Raw genomic sequence first — 17,581 nt, 5'->3', positions numbered from 1 at the left:
TTATTCTGTCTTTTTCAGTGTTCCCATTTTAAAATGTTTACAATATACAAAACAGACACGTAACACCCACAGAACATGGAACTTCATGCCAGCAGCAACAGAACCCATGCCTGAGAGAAGCTGATGCCTGGGGATGATCTTCAGTTGATAGACACACATCATGTAGTCTCTATGCAAGGTATACCATGCTTTACTTATTACAGAACTATGCCCCTTCACTGGTCTTAGGACCATTTGAAATCCTCAAACCAGTAAGAACACAGAAGTATGAAAGGCCCAGGCCTCTACTAGAAAGATTTTTAGGGTGGTTAATATCATCTGTAAGCAGCTGAATTTGAGAAAAAAAGAAATAATCCTGATGTTAGTGGTCCTCCTTGGTCTACGGAGAGGGTTCTTGGAGAACAAATTCTGTCCTAAGACTGTGGTAACAATTATTGTCAGCAGCCTGTCAGTTTGCCCCACAAATCTGAGGTCTGCCTGTCTCCTTGTCAACATGTTCCAGTTCCTTACAGTAGATCTCAGTACATCTATTGGGCACAAGTGTGTGTGTGCACACACAGACACACACACATACGCACACATGCCCACAGTTTCATACCCATGTGCGTGCACTTGCTTGCTCACACACACATGTCCACATATATGTGTCCCTGCTGTTCATTTCCTCTGGTGGACCCGGACTCTTCTGTCCCTCTCTCCCCTGGAGTGGCAGTGCAGAGAATGGAGCCAACTCCAGGAAATCAGGAAGTCTGGATTTTCCTGTAACCTGTGTCCTTTATTAGAGATGTCATCAGCTATGTGTTTGGCCTGGCCATTCCCCACAGGTCATTCTTGCTTTAAGATTCCCAGGCAGAGAAAACTGAGCCCAGCCCCTCCTCTTCCAGGCCATCATCCACGTCCTCTCATTAGACTCTTAATAGTTGGACTGAGCATTACAGATTATATTATCCAAGCTCATTATTTCTTTATTCTTTCAAGTACAAATATAAAATCTCAGCTCATATTCCATTTCTTCTTCCTAAACCGGGCATGCACATCTGTGGGACTTGGTGAGTGTGTCAGCAGACTCTCAGAGCCCTTGGAAAGCTCTGCCAAGAACAACTTCAACAACACAAAACTAGGGTAGGGTGGGAGGGGCTGGGGAATTGGTCCAAAGCCTTGAAATGCTAGCAGAAAATTGATCAAAGCCGAGATGAGTTTCACCCGGCTCTTTTAACGAGCTGCTAATATCGCAGTGGCATCCTTGTCAGGATAATTTGTCACGAGTGTCCCTGTGTGGGCTACAGTCCTCTCACAGTCATCTTCCCTAACTAGTGCCACAGGCAACTTGTCCGAAACAAAGCTCTGAGCCCTGCTAAAGGGGAGGGTGGGAGGTGAGAGTGGGACCCAGGCAATGGTCGCTGACCGTCCTCTGTGCCCCATCCACCCCCAGCTCACACAAATGCAACCTCTGCAAGCTCTACCTTTGTCCAACACACCACGACTTCAGTCTCATTTGTGTGACTGCCACAGCCACGCCCACTGCCTCAAAGATGCTGCCTAGCAAAAAAACGTCACCTTCTGAAAAATAACATGTTGTCAACAGCAGCTCCAGACCAATAAAACACCATGAAAAGTAGGAATCTTCATCAAGAGAGCAGAATGGTGACCCTTCAGCTAGGGCAAAGTGCACTTGGGCACAGTGACAGCTTGTGACCCCAGAGCCCCAGCACCAGCCATGGGGTATGTGGTTCTCATCAGGAGTCCATCCATCACACCAGACCCCCAGATTCATTCAAGTGGCATTTAGACTATGCCATCTCCTGTCACTACCGAGTGCTACAAAGGCGCCTTTCTTTCCCTCTACTTTCAGCATAAGGACACCAACAAAACATCTGTTGTGGGTACAGGAGATAAAAGATGAGACAGAATCCTAGGTGCTGTGGGCATCAGGGATGGAGACAATGGCCGTGTCATAGTCCAGGTTAACACAGGGTCCCTTCTGTATGAGCCACCAGCCTGTGGAGAAAAATCATTGCCCTCTCTTTAACAATATTTCAAATTATGAAGAAATCGTATTGTGTTTTTAAAGAAATATTTCTGTATTATTGGGATAGAGTTTGGCTTGGTTGGTAAAATGCTTTCTTTGTAGCCATAAAGATCTGAGTTCAGTTCCCAGTGAGCTCCAGGTCTTAAAGGAGACCAAGATGGACAGCTCCTGAGGAAGAACAGACAAGGTTAACCTCCTGCCTCCACAAGCACATACCCCATCACAACCACATAGGAACATGCACCCACTGGTGCGCACACACACACACAGAGAGACAGAGAGACAGAGAGACAGAGACAGAAAGGAAGAGAGGGAGGGAGAGAGAGAGAGAAAGCTTACAGTCTTCTGAAATTTGGAATTATCTTAGGTACATGGTGTGTACTTATTAGGCTCATCTGGGAGATAGAGACAGGAATAATACAAGTTCAATGTCATTCTTGACCATACAGCTAGTTTTAGGCTAGCCTGTGCTACAAGAGACCCTGTCTTTAAGCAAGGCAATGGTAGATGCCTTCACTTGAATGTAAGTACCTTCAAATGGATCCACAAAAGCAGAGGCATCTGTGAGGAGCAGGAGAGAAGCAAGCGCCCTTATCACAGCTGTGGTGCACTCTGGGTAGTGTCAGGCACAGTGTGTCTTCCCAGTGTTACTTTCCAGAGCAGTTTCATCTTAATTATTTAGACAATGAGCCCGCTGAACCCCAGAGACAGAAAACAGAGCATCCTGCACTGTGCTCCTCCCAGGTCCTCCATTAGGAATGCCTGCTTATCAACCTTGCTATCCTTCCTGCCGCTGCTTTACTTTCTCCTAGAACCAGCAAGAAAGTTGACTGCCCAAGAGCTTGCCTGTGCAACATCAGAGGGCCGCGTATCCCCATGGCGGACTGAGCTGCAAAGAAAGCAAGTTGAAATTAAGATGGCAAAACAAACTGGGGAAGCAGAAACTGTCCTCACAGCCTCTCCCAGCTGAGAGCCAGAGGTGCCCACTTCGCATATTTCCGCAGTAAACTCCCCAAACCACCGGCTTTGTTAGGAAATGACCCCATTTTTCCTTTGAGTTCCAGAGAAGAGAGCCCGAAATGACCCAAGAGAGAGGATAATGGTCCCAGGAAGGACATTCAGAGGAATGAGGTTGCTCTGAGCTTATTTAAATTTCATCCCCTTCATAAAAATTTCGCATTACCTATTACTACTTGGGAATGCCTTTCCGGTTCTCCCAATTCCTCGAACCCTTGCCATATATTACCTGTTCTGAGTGTGAGCGCATAGCCCTCCCTCCACGGCTGCTTCCTGTGTAAGCCTCTGCTTCCTCTGCCAAAGGCTCACCCTCACATACTGTGGTTAATGTCCCACAGTTCTAACGCTTCTTGGGGGCTGCAGAGCACCCAGGATACTTGGTGCTGAGCAAGCCAGAACTCCATAGACAATGGTTTGTTTTTCCTGAGAGAATGATCTAATGATTGTCCTCAAGCCAACAATGTTTTAGTTAAATAAAAGAGCTGCACACCAAACACGAAACAAAAGGAGTTCAGTATGACTTCAAGCAGGGGAGACTGTTTCCGTCAGTCAGACCCAGAGAACTGCAAGAGTATCCACAGATGCGTGGCATGCAAACAGGAAGGCACAGTGTGACAGGGTGCTGGAGACAGTGGGAAGTTAAGCGGAAGGTTCCTGGGTGAGTGGGAGGCTGTGTTGTGATACAGACCTACCTGAATCACTGAGGCGTGGCAGGAGGCAGGCATTTCAATGTTGAAAAATAAGCCCGTGCCGGCAAATGGTTTTGTAAAGCAACTCAATCCAGGTTGATCAAAACGCAACTGACACAGGGTGAAATATATCTGTCTGCAAGGCTTGCAGCACTAGCTTAGTCAGTGAGGTGCTTACCATCGAACCAGGAGACTCTGAGTTCATCCCTGGAACCCATGTTACAAAAGCCAGTCATCGTGGTGGTGGAACTTGAGACCAGAAGATCCCTGGGGCTCACTGGCTAGCCAGTCTAGCCTAATCAGCAAGGTCCAAACCAGTGGCCTCTTGTTTCAAAGGATCTGGATGATGTTCCTGAGGATGACACTCAAGGCTGTCCTCTGGCTTCAATTACACGTATGCATAGTATGCATACATGTGTGCACATGCATGCCTACACTAATAACAATAGTCTTCCATTAGTCAGTAAATTTGGGCAAATATGTATATATGTACCCAACACCCCAGTGAGGACACAGAGCAAGTTGCTGGTCCCCAAGGGCCCTCCCTGCTGCTCCTGTACAGTTAGACTCAGACTGCTCCAATTCAGCTCCAGGCAACAACTGATGAGCTTTCTCTGTTTGCAGACTATTCCGATTTTTCTAGAATACAGTGAGACTTGAATCATATCACATATGGAGTTGTGTGTGTGTGTACATACATGTATGCATGCACACGTGTTCAGCTTTCACTTGTTTCTGAGATTGATCCACACTGCCTGATCAATATTAGTAGTTTGTTTCTTTGTGTAGGTGAATAGGACCCACTGGAAGATGGCTTTTTTTTTTTTTTTTTTTTTTTATCCAAGCAGAGCATGACCACCCTATTTTGGAATAGATGACCTCAGCTTGGAAAGTGTGGCAAGTGAGTAGGTAGAACAGTATAGAAGTTGCCAGGGTGACGGTGATGGCAATAGAGCTGTTACTAACACTATCTCCTTGATGGAGGATTGCAGGACTCCTACTTGGGAGTCCCGAAATCACCACCTCCTGTCTTCTCCCAGCTGCAAGGGATTGTGGAAGACGCCAGAGTACACAGGAAGGGGAAGTTAACCGAAAGGGCGACTCCATGATTCAGCTTCCATGAGGGTGTCACTTATGATGGGTTGAAACTTTGCGGTGACGCAGCTGGTTTGGGGTAACCAATGCTCCTGTAATCCCTTTCCTTCTCTGTAAGTAAGCCCAGTAATGATATTGGTTCTCCAGTTCGGACTGAAGTGGATTCATGACTTTGGTCTATCCTTGGCGTCCCATCTGGGATCAATTCATGCCATTCACATCTTCCAGGAAAAGTTGACACAATCTAGACAACCCCACTGTGTGATTCGACCCCAGAGAGAAGCAGCCTAAGGAAGTAAAAGGTTATATTGGCTAATGATCTCAGAGGGACTTCAGTGCCTCTCTACTGGCAAGACATGGAAGCCTTGCACCTTCCCTGGTGGTGGCCTGCCAGGAAGCAGAGAAACTGGGCTGGAATCAGGACAGGTAGGACCTTCAAAAGCTACTTCAAAGTAACAGTGAGTTTTCAGCAGCCAGGACTTGAAGCTCCATAACCTTCAAAATAGTGCCATAAGCTGAGAACAGAGCTTTCAAAGCATGGGCCTGTGGGCAATGTTTCAGGTGCAATCTGTCATATTCTGTATATGAATGGATTGAGTTTTGTTCATTCACAAATGATAAGCAGTTGAGTGTTTGTTTCATTTGAATAAGTGACTGGAAATAAAGGAATTTGGTGCCTGTACCTGTAACTTTAAGGGAAATTATTAACTCTGCTCCAAAATCATTAGGGCATTCTAGAAGCCAACCATGCACATACAACTCCTCCCTTTGTTAGGTTTGACCAACATGAGAGATTGTTGACCTTTTTAATTCTAGCCCTTCCAGGGGGCACCTGGTAGCTCCACTCTGCTTCTCCTTTTCATCTAGGAGGAAGTACCAATGCTGAGGAACTTGTTGGCCATTTGTATCTTTGCATAGTCACTTTCCTAGTTGCTGTGACCTGATACTTGACAAGAGCAACCTAAGAGAGGGAGGGTTCTCTGGCTCACAGTTCGAGAATGCATCCGTCATGGCGGGGAATGCATGGCAGCAGGATCCTGAGGCAGCTGCTCCCATTGTCTCCACAGTCAGGAAGTGGAGAGGTGAACGCTGGTGTTCAGCTGGTTGACTCCTTTTCCTCAGCCCAGGACCCCAGCCTTTGGATAGTGCTGCCCATTGGAAGGATTGGTCTTCCCTCCTCTATTACCCTAATCTAGACACTCCCTCACAGATATACCCAGAGCTTGTCTCCTAGATGATTTTAGATCCTGTCAAGTTGAAATGCTCACAAGTAATGCACGCGCTTTATCTTCTTTCTTCATTTTTTTTTTTGAAAATTGCTTGTGCTGTTTTAGGCTCTTTGCTATTCTAATCCAAGTACTGAGGTTCTCTCCAAGTTTATTGATTAATGTGAAAAGTACTGTCACCTTAACAAACATCGAATCTTTCAATTTGTATTTACAGTACAGATATTGATGTATTCATTTATGTTTTTAAACTTTGCTTAAGGTTTATTTTGTAACATTTAGTTGTTTATCATATTTTGCTAATTTGTCTCTGAGTATTTCAGGTCTTAGATACTGTATGGTAGTTTAAATTTTGACTTCCATTCTTTTAAACCAATTACCATCATAGAAACAAATTTGATTTTCCAACACTGAGCTTGTGTCCTATGGACATAAGGCCCTTAGCATATTTAATTTGTACAATCATGTGCTCTGTTAACCCAGTTCGCCTCTTTCTCTTCATCCTTTCACGACTTTGCCACATTGCTTTATTCGTCACCGCCTAGGATTTTTCCTGTAGTGCTGAATGAAACTGGTGAGAGAGGCCATTCTCATCTCATCCGGGAGCTGAAGCAGAACGCTTTCCCACAGCCACTTCTCATGTTTGTGAGCTGGTTTCCATTTCTACCTTGCTGAGGCATTCTCTCCTTTGAACCACGAATAATCATTAAGCAAGGAAGCTCATCTTCACATCAGTTCATCTATGGCAGCAGCTCTCAGCCTGTGGGTCACGACCCCTTTGGCAAATCTCTATCTCCAAAAACATTTACCTTACGATTCATAACAGTAGCAAAATTACAGTTATGAAGTAGCAAGAAAAATGATTTTATGTTTGGGGGTCACCACACCATGAGGAACTGTAGTAAAAGGGTCACGGCACTAGGAAGGTTGAAAACCACTGATCTATTGAAATGGGAATGCAGTCTTGGCTTTAGCATTTTCAGGTCTGAAGATGGAGCTCAGCAAGAAGGCATTTGTCTGCCCTGCACAAGGCCCAGGCTCCAGCACTGAAACAAACCAAGCTGACCTTTTGTCAGTCACGTCAATTGATATTCAAATGTTGTAAAATCAGCCTTGTTTTCTGAGGACCAATCCCACTTACTGGTGAGACACACTTCTTACCTACTGCTGGATACCGATTATTAATATTTCCTAATGTTATTTACATGTATCTTTATGAAGGGCATTGATCCATGCTTCTCCTTTCATACACCCTTGTCTACATTTTGTATTAGGGTATTCCAGGCTCATGAAATGAATTTTGAATGAATAAATTTGTGTTAGATTATTTATTATTTTTCTTTTAAATGTTTCAATAGATTCATCTGTTTGGATTTCTTTTTTATTTTTATTTTATTATTTTTTATTTTATTTTTATTTATTAAGAAATTTTCTACTCACTCCTCATGCTATCCACCTGTTTGATTTCTATAGAAAACTTTTAGAGGTAATTTTACTTATAGAAATAGACCATTGAGCTTATTTTCCTTATTTTTTATTTGTTTTAGTAATTTGTGCTTTTCAAGAATTTTTGTAGTTTAATCACAGATTATCAACTTTTTCCTATATAGGAAAGGTTATAGAATAAAATATTTCAGGTTTTGTGGGCCACAGTCTCTGTGACTGTCACTTTCACTAAACTGGAGTTCCAGGAAGTTGTGGGTCTCTCTGTGTGCTACTTAGAACCAAACTCTGGTCTTCAGCAAGAGCGGCAAGTACTCTCAACCACTAGGCTTTGTCTCCAGCCTCATTAGTATCCTTATAGTATGATTTTAATCTTAACTTGTTTTAAAATATATTTTTTTCTTCTGTAATTTATTCTTGAACTCATAGGTCATTTGGAAGGTAACTGGCTAATTTACAAACATTTTGATGATATTTTATATATCTTGCTAAAATATATTACTCATTTAATTCCAATGTAGGTAAAACTACTTTCTGTTGTATTTCAATTTTTTATATTTATTGTGATACCTTATGAGCCTGTGTTTGGTCTTTCATTGTAAATATTCTATTAGACTTGGAAAATACATTCTTTAGTTATTGTGTGTGTAGAGGGGATACACTAATCCATCAGTATATGGATCCCACCCCACCATAGAGCTATTTTCTATCTCATATTGTTGCCTAGTCGTGATAGCAAAGAACTGGAATGAATATCTATATAAAGCAGGATGCTATTCATCTCTAATAAAAAATACAATCCAAAATTGTTGCAAAATGGATGAACTTAGAAATCATAATACTAAGCAAGGTCATACAATGTCAGAAATTTTAAAAAAGCATATTTTCCCTCTTACATAGAACTAGCTGAATATATATATATATATATATATATATATATATATATATATATAAAACAAAAATATATGTGGGTGAGTTACAACAAGCAGAAAAAGAACAAGAAAGGCTAAATATTAGGGGATGGGGAAGTACTGAAGGTAGGTAATAGAGATGAGTTTATGAGAAAGGATACAGAGCTAATTGTTTTTCTAGTTCTAACTATGTCATAATTTTTTTGGTTGTGGTGCTGGATAAGCACATAAAAATATACTTGGTAGTGCAAGTGTAAAATCTAGTGTGAAGTTCCACAGCTTTGAAATAGCTATCCTAACTGTACAGATGTTTGTTGCAAGGTATAGACTTTGGTTCTGGTTAATTTTAGTGTGATTTTTATTTGAAAGTTTTTTTATAATAAAGTTTATAAAAAAATATTCCTCAGGTGAGATGTTATTAAGGTGTCCGTATCCTAAGTGGGTTTTGTCTACTGTTTTGGTTGTGAAGCAGAGATGAAAAAATCCCCACTATGCTTATCAATTGTCCCTTTTAATTTTGCAATTCAGTTGGATTTTGTTGTATCAGTTTCTGAATGGTCTCATTATGTGCATACACAGTTCTGATGGTCATCCTATTATAAAATGTGGTTGTTTTATATTGTTTTGATGTTCATGTCATCTACTGTTGATATATTGACTTTAATCTTTTGATTATTGTTTGCACATTTTACCATGTTTTATGATTTTATGTATTTCCCATTTTTAAAATAGATTTCTCATAGAGACTGTAGCTTTGGGATTTGCTCTTTTTTTTCAATCCAGACCAACAATCTCTGGTGTTTAATGTTTAATTTAACTACTTTAAATCATTTATATTTAATGTAAGCTTAACTCAAACCAGATTGAGATCTACCATATTGCTACTTCTTTTCAATTTATTGAATTTGTGTTTTCTTCTTTTTTCTCTTGACTTTCTCTGAAGAAAATATTTTTGACATTCCATTTCATTTCCATCATTTTCTTTTTTCTCTCCTAAGAGAATATCAATGGCAGGTTGACTCCAGTAGCATCACCAGTAATTATAACAAAAATGAGACATAGTGCAAAGGTTCATCAATGTGAGCAGGAAAGAAAATCTATGGTGAAGTTTCACTTTGAAATACTACTCAACAATAAAGAGGAATGAACCCGTGTGGCCCCATAGTTCAGTCACAGCAACTGGCTGAGTGACAGAAGACACACGAGAACAGTGCTCAGCTAATTCCATTTATTTGAGGATCTAGAGAAATAAAATGATAAAATTTTATTTTCATGGTGACAAAAGTCAGAAAAGCTGGCAGTTCTAGGAAGGGTCCCTGAGAGGAACATAGGAATTTTCTGGAGTATTTGAGGTGTAATATATAGAGGAGTGTGGAGTTTCTTGGGTGTACATGTTTGTCAAAACTGACCAACTTGCTGGGCAGTGGTGGTACATGCCTTTAATCCTAGCACTTGGGTAGCAGAGGCAGGTTGATCTCTATGAGTTTCAGATTACCCTGGTCTACAAAGCAAGTTCCAGGACAGCCAGGGCTGTTACACAGAGAAACCCTGTCTTAAACAAAACAAAACAAACAAACAAACAAACAAACACCCTGACCAGCTTAGTCATCTAAGATCCTTCTCAGCAAATGTTAATCATGAGGGAATTCTTGCCTTTCAGTTGATGGAAAACAACAATTAGACTCCGCAGTTAGGGGTTCCTTTCCTTTCCTACGTCCCTATAATTTCCCTGCCTTTCTGTCCTGCTTCAATTCTGGGGTGACTTTTCCCACATTTGGGTTTCTGGCCAAGCCCTGGACCCACAGAACATGCTCAGTAACAAAAGCAGGAGGCAGCCTCCTTTCCCAGGGGCTAGTTTAACTATTCATAAGCTCCTCCCAATGCCAACATCATCTCTAGTCTGGAAGCACACTGGTGTGGATGGTCCGGATGCTCACATCTTACAAACACAGATGCTGCAGGTTGAAGTCAGTGCTGATAACGAACATGCACGAGCTGGAAGTGTTGCCTGGCCGAGGGGCCGAGCACACAGCCCAGCCGCAGTTCTGTAAAGAGGTGGATCTGAGAAAACTGAAGAATCTCTTCAGTTCTTGCACCCCTGGGACACAATAGCTTATCTATTCATTAGACTCTGTTGTGTTTCTACTAGTTAGAAAACTGCTGAGTTTTTGAGCAGAAAGTGAATGAGTTCCTCCCTAACTTCTTGAATCCTCTATAGGCTGTAGTTTGGGTGTTTTCTCTTCTCCAGAGGACTATCCTAATCTCATACAGACTGGCTTGCTCTTCTTTGCCACACTCTCTGATTATGTTCTTACTTGATTTCTAGTGATATTTTAGCTTATAATTATTATAGAAAGTTAATCTAATAAAACATGGGAAGTAAGGTGTGGTGGTTAGTGCAAACTGTCAGCTTGAAAGCATATAGAACAACCTGCGAGGTGGGCCTCTGGGCATGCCTCTAGGGGATTATCTGGATTGGGTTCACTGGTATGGAGAACCCAACTACTATGGGCGGCACCATTCCCTGGACAGGATCTTGGGTTGTATCAATAGAGAAAAGAACTGAGCAGCAGCAGGCATTAGTCTTTTTCTGCTTCTTAACTGTGGATTCCACGTGACCAGCTCCTTCAAGATCCTGCCACCTTGATTTTCCCGAAATGATGGACTGTATGTATACTACGCTGTGAATCTGAATAAACCTTTTCTTCCTCAAGTTGCTAATAGTAGAGCAATGGAAATATATCTAAGACACATGGTGTTCTATAGCCAGGTGGAGTTTATACCAGGATTACATAGTTGATCTACCATTCAAGAGGATAGTTACTGTTAAGGCAAACATAATAAAGCACAAAAGGTAGAATTTATAAATCTGTGTAAGTCAAACATTAAAAATTCCAATTCATTGTGGGTTTCACGACATACAAAGAAACAAAATGCATGGCTACAATAGCACAGGGCTGTAAGAAGAGCAAGACTGTAAGGTCTTAGGTTATACACGATGTGATACATTATTGGTACAAAGACCAAGACTGTAGACTATCTGAGGCGTGTAGATGAATTACAAAAATAAGATAGAATACAGCATGCCTCTCTCTTCCCTAACCCCGTGGGTGTTTCTTACGGGGGATGGTCCCACATCCTGCCATCTTCTAACCAGGGACCCTGCTTTCTCCTTGCTTCACCTTGAGCTCATCACTCACTTTAAAACATCCCAGATTAGAATTTTGAAAAAGAATTGCCTAAAGGAAATTTAAAAGCAAGTTAAAAACCTTCAAAGCAAGTATGCTCTAGAAGAGAAAGATCCTAGCCGCAAGATCCCTGCGTTGGCTTTACCAACCCCATTGCCCTGGTGCAGAGACCCTGTGAGCCCAGAACACACTGACTCTGTTCCTGTTGTTTCAGCTTCCTCACCACCTCATGTGTCTGTAATTGGACCATGAAAACATGATGTTGACTGTAAACACGCCTTCAGCAACCAGTGTTCCCTGGCCATCCCCTCTCACATGCCAGCATGGATCCACAGCCTTCTCCCCCTGCCTAAGCTTTTCAATTGCTCAATTAAGAAGATATTTATTAAAGAGGTCTGCAGTGTCTAGATGCGAGGCTCCTACCCAAGCAGCTGTGCTTGCTTGGACCTGATTGCTCCACACATTTCCTATTCTATTCATTAAGGGGTGAATCATGTGTTTATTAGTTGGAGCACACCCCCTGATGTGCATTCATATTATCAGTTCCATCTGAGAGAAAAGGAAGCGGGTGGCTGCAGACAAGGATGTCATGCGGGTGTCTCCTGTTTGCCCTGCACACATCCACTTATGTCACCTCCTTTGGCTTACCCAGAGACCCCACTTGCTAGATAGGCACTGGCTGTTATCTCCACTGCAGCAAACAGGGAGACAGACTGGGGCTCAGGGCTAAGCCAGTCACCCATAGTGGTGACCATGAACACCCAGCTGATGGGCAGAGACAGAATGCTGGCTGCCTGTTCCCTGGCATGGCCTTGTGTCACCACCCGCTCAGCTTTTAAATGACAGCATCGGTTAGAGGGCATCATGGGAACAGACTCTGGACAGAAGACAAGAAGGTGTTGACATCAGCCCAGTGGAAGGAAGCCAGACTGAGGACATGTTCTAGCTGCGTGGAAAAGGGTGAGTGAGGATGAGGGGACCCTGTTGGCCAAAGGCTGTCTCCTCCAGACCATGCCTGTCTAGAGGCTTCCGAAGGCCAAGCAGCCTCCCCGGCTTCTCTTGCTCTCTCTGCTCCCTCTTGAGCACACCCAGGAAGTTCACAGCAGGGACTCGTTGAAGTGCAAATGGCCCCCATGAGTTAAAATGGCTTCTGCAAAGTTGCTCATGTGGGAAAAGGAGTTCTTTTATGTTGCCTCAGTACTGACTTAGATTTTTTTCAGCCAGTGCCTAGCACCTTTGCTCAAGACAAAAGAAGTAGATGGCTGTCTTTTTCTCTCCCTGATGCATTTTTCAAGCACTTGCGACTCTTTTTCTAGAGGGACAGGGCTGCTTATTAGCAGGAAGAAAGAGGGAGCAGGCACAAGTCCAAACATGTCCTTCAGGAGCCTGCCTCCTATTCCCTTATTTGTTCCACTGGAAAGAAAATGCCAAAGGTGACTTCAAGGTCAGTGTCTGGTAGTCTCTGCCTTGAATGAGATCCCTGCTGGTCTGTGTGGTTTTTGGATCAGAGCAAAAGAAAAATTGTCATTTAAAACCAACATGAAAGGAATCACATTTTGGGAAAGGTCCAATTGATATTACAATTTCAGGAATTAATTTAAAAACAGTTAAGAAGGATACTATGCGAAAATGTGACAGTATAATAAGGATACTATTCTTGCTAATATTAATACAGGTAATCATTATTAAAAGAATAACCGCATACTAGGTACTCTGCCATACGGCATGTAGGTGTGTCAAGCACATACACATTCTTTACTGAAGACAGATCGTAAGCATGAAGTTTCCTCTTTCACATCTTAAACAAATAACAAAAGAACGCTGCAAGCTCTATGTGAATTCCCCTCTCCTGCATCTCATGAATAGAGGAAGAAGATTTGGGGATTAATTCTGACTCCCCAGAAAGTGCCCATATTCTGATTGCTGTCCAAGCGCTTATTACTGTGATATTAAAGTTTTTAGGAAATGGTACTCTGCTATTATCATATCAGGGGACTGGTGTCCTGGTTAGAGGCCCCTAGTGCCATCTGCAAATGGGGTCACCGTATATCACACAACGAGGGTCCAGAACCAGCTTCATCTGTCCCTCCAGGGTGACAAAGCTCTAGTGAGCTGACCTCCACGATCCCATTTTCAAGAGCTGTTTTCATACCAGAGTGCCGACTGCTTGGTTTCCGAAGAGTGACTCCCCTCCTGCTCACATTTAGATCAGTTTCTTAGAACCATGAATGCAGCAGCTGGAGGGAAGCAGGGCCGAAGTGAACACAAGAGGGATGAGAGTGAGATGGGAACAGCGAGGGTGGGAATTAGATAGTGCGGTTGAGAAGAAGAAAGAGATGCTGACTCCGGGCGGACCCTGCAGATGGACCATCCTCTTGACCCAGCAGCTACCTTGACCTCACGATGAGAAAGAGAAGAAATGAAGACGTGAGGTTTCAGGCTGGCGACGGAGAGACAGGTGGCTGCATTTTAGGGAAGTAACGAACTGTAAGAAGGGGGTGACTTTGATTTGAATGTGGGGCTTCATTTTTTTTTTTTCAAGTCCCAAAGCAGATGCCAATTTTGAACATAAAATTTTAGGGCTGCTTAGGATAAAATTGTCTTTTCTGGTTGTCAGGGAACCTTGTAACTACATAAAGTCCCTGACTGAAAATTTATTATGGGCAGGTATTGGCAATTTGTAGTTCCTTTTTATGTTACATTCCCCTTTTGATATCCTACCCAGTGCTTGCTTGTCCATTTTCCACATCCTAACTTTCCCTATAATTTCATGTTTGCGGACTTTAATATCTAAGGGCATATTTATCCTCAGATCTTTCTTCTGAACGTTCTGAGCATTGTTACCTGCCCTTGTCAGGGATGCCACTCTTCGATAGGGGAGGAGCCTTCCCTATATAATTTGTACGCTGTGTTTAGCCAAAGAGACTTCCTTTAACCCTAGGATGCCCAGAAAGAGAAACCTAAAAATGGTGATATAGATGCAGTTTGTATTCTAGCGGCCATCAACAGCTTCTAGGAGCAGCCCCTTCTAAACTCTAAGGGAAGAGTACTGAGCCCACCTCTGATCTAGAGTGCCCGTATGACCCAGCAATGGCCTAGGCCAGGCATTCTGCTGCCAACAGCTTGCTCTAAGAATCCCAGGCACAGAAAGCCTGTGGACCCTTCTTTCTCTAAGCCCCCAGAGATACCTAAAATCAAAATCTAATCACAGAAGAATGGAGGACTGACATGTTAGTTACGTGTTTTTTTTTTTTTTTGGTTTTTTTGAGACAGGGTTTCTCTGTGTAGCTTTGCGCCTTTTCTGGGACTCACTTGGTAGCCCAGGCTGGCCTCGATCTCACAGAGATCCACCTGGCTCTGCCTCCCGAGTGCTGGGATTAAAGGCGTGCGCCACCACTGCCCGGCTTAGTTACGTGTTTTTATTCATTTATGTAGTGTGTGTGTGTGAGTGTGTATGTGTGTGTGTGTGTGTGTGTGTGTGTGTTTGTGTGTGTGTACACGTGTTCATGCATGAGGAGGCCAGAGGAAGAGATCATGTATCTTCCTCTGCTTTTTTCTCTTGAGACAGTCACTCACTGAACTGAAAACTCACCATTTCAGCTGGGCTGGCTGTCATCGAGCTCCCGGGATCCACACACTTCTGTCCCCAAAGGCTGGAATCACACGTACACCTGGCTTTTTATATGAGTAGAGAGGACTTGAATTTATGTTCTCACACTTGCACGGTGAGTGCTCTTACCCACAGAGCCATCTTCCCATCCCCTAATTAGGTCTTTCTGTGCTGGTTTGGTTTCTGAAACACTCACTGTGTAGGCCTGGATGTCCAGGAACTCAATATGCAGAGCAGGCTGCCCTCTAACTCAGAGAGATCCTTTTGCCTCTGTCTTCCCAGAGTGGGGATTAAAGGCATGTGTACTACATTCAGATCTACTCAGATATTTTTAGATCCCCTGTTTTGTTTACTGCTTTCTAACTTGACATGCTCAGAAGGGAATGGAAGGAAATGGAAGTTGTTTTAATTTGCCTTTCTATTGCTGTGAAAAACACATGGCCAAAAACAACCTAGAGCTGCCAGGCAGTGGTGGCACTTGCCTTTAATCCCCGCACTCCAGAGGCAGAGGCAGGTGGATCTCTGTGAGTTCAAGGCCAACCTGGTCTACAGAGTGAGTTGCAGGACAGCCAGGGCTACACAGAAAAACCCTGTCTCTACACAAACAAACAAACAAACAACAGCCTGGGGAGGAAAAGGTTAAATTCACTTTACAGTTTATAGTCCATCATGAAGGGACATCAAGGGAGGGACTCAAGGCAGGAACTGAAGCAGAGGCCATGGAGCAATGCTTCTTAAAGCCTTGTTCTCCATGGCTCCCTCGGCTTGGTTTTTTTTATATATCTCCAGACCACCCACCAGGGGTGGAAGCACCCGCAGTAGGCTGGACCCTCCTACATCAGTCACTAAGAAAGAAAATGTCCCACAGACTTGCCTCCAGGCCAATATGATTGGAGGCATTTTCTCATTGGAGGTTCCCTCCTCTTAGATGACTCTAGCTTGTGTCAAGTTGACAAAAAACTAGCTAGCACCGAAGTCATCTAGGCTCCGTCATGAAACTAGTTGTCCACAGTATCTAAGGACGGACCGTCTGGCCTCCCTTTCTCAAGCCTCTCCCATGTCCATCTGTCTAATAGATTAGATCCTATTAGAGTACCTGCCACAGTCATGACACTTTCTTTTTCATCCCAAAGTTCACAAAAGGCTACAGATCATGTGTACACATGCATATGGATGCATGTGGGTACGCATACAAGTGCTGTGGTGTACTACATGTGAAGGCCAGAAGACAGCCTCATGTGTCGCTCCCTGGGATGTGTCTGCCTCGCTTCTTGAGACAGGGTCTCAAGATGGGACTCATCAACTGGTCTGGTGGTGCAACAAGTCCCAAGGTTCAGCTTTTGTTTACTTTCCCCCGGGGCTGGGATCATGGACACCCATCAACATACCCCGCTGGGGTCACAGACACACATCAGCATACCCAGCACTTTGTGTGTGTTCTGAGGATTGAACTCAGGCACGCATACTTATGCAGCAAGCTTTTTTTTTTTTTTTTTAACCAAATAAGACATTTCTCCAACCTCGGGAATCTGTTTATCCATGAAAAAAATGATTACTTTGAGGTTTTGGCTCATGTCAGTAATCCTAGCCCTTTGGAGGTAGAGTCAGGAGGATCTGGAGTTCTAGGTCTTCCTCAGATACTTAGAGAGTCTGAGGCCAGCTGGGGCTACAAGAGACCCTGGCTCAAAAAAACATCAACAAGAATGAAACAAAGTCATTCCCGTATCTATTCCATACAAACCCAAACTACGTCTTAATTCTGAAGTAGCCCCATGTACTTACTGGCCATGCACATGGATGCATCATTTCTCCTTTACTTTAAAAACACTGAGTTCTTGGAAAGAGGACTTTCTACTTTGCACATCTTAGGAGAACAAAAAAATGTGGCTGTTCAACAGATGGGAACACTGAAAACAATCCCACACAGAGGTCCTCAAGTTCAGATTCAGAACCTCCCCTGGCATTAAAGTAGCTCATGGAATAGCACAGGGAAACGAGCCACGGATTCACATCACAGACATTGGCTCAGGGCTGGGAACGGCACAGCACTGGCAATTTTAGCTTGAGAGTTTATGTGGCACAGGGAAATTCTACCCTCAATGCCAGTGACCATGCTAGCTACTTTTCTGTTTCTGTGATAAAACACCGTGGCCTGGGCAACTTAGAGAAGAGAGATTTTGTTTGGGCTGATGGTACCAGAGAGGTAAGAGTCTATGATGGCAGAACAGAGGCATGGCGGCCAGTGCTGGAGGCTGAGAGCTCACATCTTGAACTGCAACAGGAAACAGAGAACAAATTCAGAGTGGCCCTTTACACTCCCAAAGCTACCTCCTGTGACACACCTCCTCCAACAAGGCCCCATAGCTACACCGT

The sequence above is a fragment of the Peromyscus leucopus genome, chromosome 5 (assembly GCF_004664715.2).
Source record: "Peromyscus leucopus breed LL Stock chromosome 5, UCI_PerLeu_2.1, whole genome shotgun sequence".
NCBI lineage: Eukaryota > Metazoa > Chordata > Mammalia > Rodentia > Cricetidae > Peromyscus > Peromyscus leucopus.
The sequence above is the reverse complement of the archived record's forward strand: the minus strand, read 5'-3'. Positions refer to the sequence as shown.